We start from the raw sequence: 6,563 nt of genomic DNA, 5'->3' as shown, positions 1-6,563 counted from the left end.
GGATGGCAAAGGCTGTTTCTGGTCTGTGTGTGGATATTGACAGTGTGAGGAGAAAATGTCCACCCTAACTACCCCCTCCCACGTTCACTGAGGTGGAACTGTTTTTTGGAGGGTCGCCATGCCCCCTCTCACTCCTAATTATCTACTAGAGGTTTAGTTCCCGAATAAAAGACACAGAGACTTATTAGATTTATAATAAGCTTTAAAGCATGAGAGCTGGGCAGACATCAGCCCTCCAAGCTATTTTGCTGTTTCCCAGCCATGTTCCCCAATATCACTTGCTATATTGTTACTTGCTTCTGTTCCCTCAGGCCAGCCCTCATGGCCATGTGCTCATGTCCCTACTGCCCCATGGCAACTTCCCTCTTCTTTCTCCTCCCGCTCTTCGTGGTCCCTACCTGAGACCCAAAGCCTGGGCACTGAAGCCTGGACTACCTCTCCTCTGCCCAGTTACAGGCTATCTGGCTTTTTTAATTTAACCAATCAGATTTAATCAGGGAGCAAAGTTTATTTGGTGTATGTGAGAATCCACTCATCTGGACTGCAAACAGATCTTGGAGCCCAAGATTTAGCACCTGAATACACAGAGCGTGAAACCAACCCTCAGCAGTTCATGGCATGAAGATCCTTACAGAGATCACTCCTACCAGATTAGCTAAACCCGTCTCCTTGATCCAGCTGTCCATAAAGCCTGCCTCCTTGTTTATCTGTGTGTAATAACTCACCTTCCTGGTGAACTGCAACTAATAAACACCTTGAGTTTACTTATTTTCTGCAGTGCATACTCGAAGATAAAAATAAGCACTAGCCATGTCCACTCTCCCCGGACTCTTCCTTTTCCATCAGTCTGTGGACTATCTTCCCCCACCTTAGACTCGACAGCCATCTTATATACTATAAGACAAACTAGGCTCACTCCTGTTTATAATTAAATCTGTTTCTCGAGGATTGGGCTGTGCCCACCTGTACCCTTAACTACAAATGGTTCCACACAGTTCCAGGAAACAGCAACCACACACTTTTGCTTCAAAAACTTATTATAACCATCTGGCACTCCTACCTTTGTTTGAAAAGGTTGGTATGGCCACTGTGTTCTGATCATCTTTGTCTTTGTTTCAAGAGTTTGTTATGCTTACATTCTGCTCCTGTAATCCCGCCAATTTTGCCCACCAAGTCCCCCGTTTGGAAACTCCCTACCTCTGCGTTTGTCGAACCTCCTTAGGGGGAGGCAGCCCACTTACAGGGATAGAAAAGCTTGCTTTGATGCATTGCCTCCTTCAACTTAACCGTGATGTCCTGGGTTGGTGGTCTTCCTCCTCGAATCTTTGGGATTAACACTGTGAAAGTCAAAGGTCCACATATTGTGCAGAGAAGGGAAAGGGTTTTGTTAACGACATACACACGAATTACTGAAAACTATAAAAAAAGAAAAAATTTAGAGGGTTACATAAAAACTATTAAATGAAATAAAAACCCGCAGACTGGCCACCTCATAAACACGGAGACAAACGCCGAGTCAACCATTTGAAGTTAAAAACTGAAGACTGGCGATCAGAAATAAGAGGTTCCTGCAGCCTGAAGGAGCTGTTTTCCGGGTTGAGCGGGGTCAGGCGAATCAGACATTTAAGGTTTCTTCGAGCACAATTCTCATATGGAAGCATTTGGTTTGGCTGCGTTAGCTGCTTGGAGCCAACCAGAAAACACACCTTGTTAAAGAAATTAGGTCCCTTCCACCCTTCAAGAAGACCTTTACAAGAGGCATTGGTGGTTCAGTGGTAGAATTCTCGCCTCCCACGCGGGAGACCCGGGTTCGATTCCCGGCCAATGCAGGAGCCTCTGGCTCTACTTTTCTACCAGGTTAGTAGAGACAGCTCGGTGTCTGCAATTGACAAGACGATCCGTTAGCGTCTCAACCCTGCTGTTCCGGGATAAGCTGCGGAACTGGATAGTTTTCTTCCGGCAGAGCCTTGGGGACCCCGAAAGCCAGAAGGCCCCCGATTCCGGCTGGATCTCGGGCTGAACCCTGGCTGCGGTTCGCTCCGCATAAAGGAGGGGGCTGCAGAGGGCAGGTCCAGGGCAGGTGCAGGGCTGGTCCAGAGCCGCTCGGGGTAGGGGCAGGGGCGGGGGCCTGAGGACTCGGTGTAGACATACCTGGACATGAAGGAAAGAACCCTGGCAATGTGTGCCAACAGAGTCGGCCCGAAAACTACACTTTTAATAAGAAAAAAAAAAAAAAAAAAAACAACAAAAAACAAGGTTCATAAATACACGCAAGCGCATACAAACACTGAACAAGATGAAACTTTCTTGTTTAAAAAAAAAAAAAAAAGTGACTGCGCCTGTGCTAGGAAGGTAGTTAACCAGCTGGGCGTGGTGGTGCGGACTCTTTGTCCCAGCCTTTAGGAGGCAGAGGCTGGCGGATCTCTGTGACTTTAAGGCTAGCGTCGTCTACACCGTGAGTTCTAGACCAGCTTCAGATAGTCGATGAGAGTCTGTGAAAAACAAACAAACAAACAAACCAACCTGCAGCTGACCCGCAACCTGCAGCCACCCACCTAGAGGCGCGCCTTCGTCACCCTCGGCCGCTAAGTTCGGTTGTCTATTTGCACATTTAGTGTCTTAAAAGTGCTAATTCATAGTCAAAACAATCCTGAGCAAGGAGAACGAAGCCGGGGAGATTACCATGCCGGATCTCAGATATATTTACAGGCCGTAGTAATAAAAACAATGTGGTCAAGGCACAAAAACAGATGTGTAGACCAGTGGCACAAAACCGAAGATCCGAACGTGAACACAGTAACTTCAGCCATCTAATAGCTGACGATGCCAAACACATGTGCTGGGGAAAGGAGGCATCTTCGACAAGCGGGGCAACCGGAAGTCCACACTTCCGGTTTTTGCTGAACTAACATTAGGCGAGGACTTGCCAGACCTTTCTTGAATCCTTTCGGCAGAATATCACCTTCACGATCCAACCAGTACTTCCATGGCCAGGCGTCATGTTCTTTGCATTTATCTTCTGGGAAAGGGTTCAATTAGTGACATGTAAAAAGCTTGCTTGCTCTTTTTCCAGTCAGAAAAAAAAACAAACAAAAAAAAAAACGTTAGCAGATCGGCATCTCACAGGCTGTGTGTTTTGCAGTTAGAGCTGTAACAGGATACTGTGGCTAAGAATGAAGACTCAGCTCCCGGAGCTGAGTCCTAGGCTCTTCCTTCCTTCCAGTGTGTGTGATCTCCCTGACTCGAGTTGTTCACCATCTGGTTCCCAACGTAGGGCTCAAGGGATGGCACACAGCTTTCAGTAAAGACATCCAAAACACAAAAGGGAAGCAGAAACTGACGGCATTAACAGCAAAGAAATGGAAAATTCCCCACCAATTGGAGAGCTACATATGCAATTGCTCAAAGCCTTACTTAACGGGGATGAGGCGGGGTGTGTACAAAAAATTAAACCACATGAAGCCTTTTCACAATTATTTAAGCGAGTTCAGAAGCACTGTTACGGGTTCCACCCATCATGAGACACGGGTGCAAATAATGAATTCTCTAAAAATTGCTCATCAAAGAGGGAAATAATATTTCTGTTGCTGTTTGGTCCTTTTGCACTTCACGTACTTCCTGATTCTCAGAGCTCGCACAGTTAGTTATGCTACGGCTGAAGGTGAGGCAGAAAAAAAAGACAAATGCCAATCCAGATATTTAACAGCTGACCACCGACCAGCACTTAGACCTCTGCTAAATTCGGCATGTGTAATCTTGATAGTTTATCTTTGGCAGGTTGAGGTGACACATGCCCTTAATCCCAGAACCCGGGAGACAGAGGCAGGTGGATCTCCGTGAGTTCAGGGCCAGCCTGGTCTGCAGAGCAAGTTCCAAAGAGAAACCCTGTGTCCAAAACCAAACCAAAACAAAACAGAATCCTCATGGTTCCTCTTCAGAAGAGATTGTTCTTTCCAAAACTCAGTATGAAGAATTACTAAAGGAAATTTTAAAATTTGCTGTTGAAATGGGCAAGGACTGAGTTGATGTGGTTCCAGTTTTGATGGTGGACCTTCTGCATATAATCTCAAGTTTTCTAAGCCTTTTAATAAAAAAAAGGATCAATATGAGGTTCAAAAAAGATACAGTCTTCAAAATGCCTGTAGGCATTGTTCCATAGACAACTTGTTTCAATTCCCGGTAACTATAACTCAGGTTGGACCTAATGATAATTTTATTCATATTCCAATTACCTTTAAGACAATGAAGAACCTTAAACACTCCATAGTTACTTACTTATAGAATGCATTCTACTTCTGCTAAAATTTTCTACAAGGACTCACCGATGAATGCTTACTGGTTACTCCCATATAATTGGAAGGCCTAACCAGGGTCATTCTAGAAACCAGGCTTATTTAATTAAAATTCAGAATATGGTGGCAAGATGAAGCTAGTACTGTGAATAGTTAAAAATCAAGAAACTAGTATTACCGTTACTGCAGATCAAACCAAAGGTCGCCCTGTTGGTTGACTCTCTCCCCCACAATGGCCTTGGTTGTCAATGATGATGAGAGAGAGCATGGCGGCCTGTCGCTGCTTATCTGATTATTACTACTGTTTCTATTTGTTCAGGTGAGTTGATCCCAGTTGGGACTCCCTGGATTGTCCTGTCTTGTGTTTTGTTTGAATAAGTTTTTGTTATAGTTCTGTCTCCCAGTTCCCTCCTGGAGCTTACTCAATGAAGTCTGCTCTTTAAGTCCCACAAAACCTTTTTTATCCCTGGCTTTCTCTGTTCTCTGTCTGCTCTGGTTCCTCCCTCTGGTCATTTGACTCAGTTCTGCAGGAAGTCAAATGTCTTCTGGTGTGGATAATGTCGGGTTTCGCAGTGTTTAAAGACTGCTCTGAAGTTGAGTAATGGCCCACCCTCTCTCTACCTATCCAAGCATGCTTCTTTAAAGTTTTCTCAAATCTCTGTCCTGGGTCAAAAGGCCATTTGACTCTAGGACAGATAAGAAGAAAACAAAATAGAACCCAGGAAAAGACACTCAGTCCTTTAAAACAATTAAAAAGTAGACTGTTCCCAATAGAAATTACTATTGTGTAACTCTTCTTTTGGTGTTAACTCCCTAAAACTTTTGTATTGGTATAATGTTCTTTTGGGATGTATACAATTTACCCTTGTTCATTCAAATGCTGATTTCTCTACCCCACCATCTGGTTTCAATCCGAATATCTCATTGTGATGTTTGTGCCAAGCATCACCTGTCTCAAGTCTGTGTAAACATGCCACCATTTGTTCTCTATATTGTCAATAAAACAACCAGCCAATGCTGAACAATGGAGAGAACAGGGTGGGACATCCTGGTCCAGAGGGGAGGAGAAAGAAATGAGTGGGAGGGAGTCAGGGAGAGAGATCCGGGAGGAGAGGACTTCCAACCTGCAGGAGAGATGAACTGGACCAGAGATACGGCTAAAAGCAAGTATAATGGGTGAAATCTGAATGGTAGGAAACTATATAGGCTTGGAGGTTTAGGATGGAGTAACTATTGTCCAGGTTAATTAAATAAATCCTAGTCTCTGTGTGGTGATTTGGGTATACAGATATTTTAGGAATAATCGCTGCTTAACTAAAAGATAAATCAATAGTCAACAACAAATGGCATACCGATGTGTGGAAGAATTTACAGTAATATAACAAGAACTTACATAGAAAATAAAACTATAGAGCAGTTTTTTAGTTCTGTCCTTAAAAACAAAGCAAAGGCAGTTCCTAAACTAGGAGCTCGAAGATCCCTGGATAGACAGGCCTCCAGCAGGCTGCAGAAAAACAAAAATGATACATACAAACTCCGAGAGGCAGTTTCTTTAGGTAGAGGGGAAAAAAAGAAAAAAAAGTGGCTCTTTAACAAGGAAGCTTTTCAAAGCCAGACTTTGCTAGCCAAGGCAGAAGGGGGGGAGGGGTTTTTGCCCATCTGAGGAGCAAACATTTATGGACCCAATAACTTCCCAGAGGAAGGGGTTAGGATCCAGTGAAGGAGACAGAAAAAAATACCTCTTGGTGGAAGCAGGAGCCAGAGACAGAGAAGCCTCAAGCATCTGAACTGGTAAGGTCAGAAGAAAAGCTGGGAGGCTGTTTAAACTGCTTTCTCAGGACAAAAGCTTACGTAAAGGAAAAAGGTCAGTTTAATAGGTCCAAACTAAGTGCTTTTCCAAGTCAGACAGGCCCTCAACCGATGGATACTGGGGCTGATGTCACAATTGTCGCTCCTAAATCCTGGCCCCCAGATTGGCCACTTCGAGAGGTGGCTATCCAATTCCAAGAAGCTGGAACTTTATCTAAAGTAAAACAAAGTGTCAGGTGGCTTAAATGTACAGGACCAGAAGGTCAAATAGGAAAATTAAGGCCATTCGTGGTTGTGGTTGAGATAGTCATAAACTTGCCGGGAAGTGATCTGTTACAACAATAGAAAACCCAGATTAACATCCCCCCAGTTTCAGAGGCAAGCCAAAAAAAACCAGGTAATAATCCTGATTAAAAAAAAAAAAGTTTAAATTATTTAAAAATGCCATCAAAACAGTTTCAG

General features: G+C 44.0%; 1 non-coding gene across 1 annotated transcript; it reads left to right on the top strand.

Annotated features, from left to right (window-relative positions):
* The first annotated feature begins 1,758 nt into the window (after positions 1-1,758).
* Positions 1,759-1,829, top strand: Trnag-ccc (transfer RNA glycine (anticodon CCC)). Its single transcript has one exon. It is a non-coding gene; the product is annotated as a tRNA-Gly (tRNA).
* Positions 1,830-6,563: the final 4,734 nt, after the last annotated feature.

Source organism: Psammomys obesus, unplaced genomic scaffold (genome assembly GCF_907164565.1).
Source record: "Psammomys obesus unplaced genomic scaffold, mPsaObe1.curated_primary_1811, whole genome shotgun sequence".
Classification (NCBI taxonomy): Eukaryota; Metazoa; Chordata; class Mammalia; order Rodentia; family Muridae; genus Psammomys; species Psammomys obesus.
This window is presented reverse-complemented; position numbering and strand designations above follow the sequence as displayed.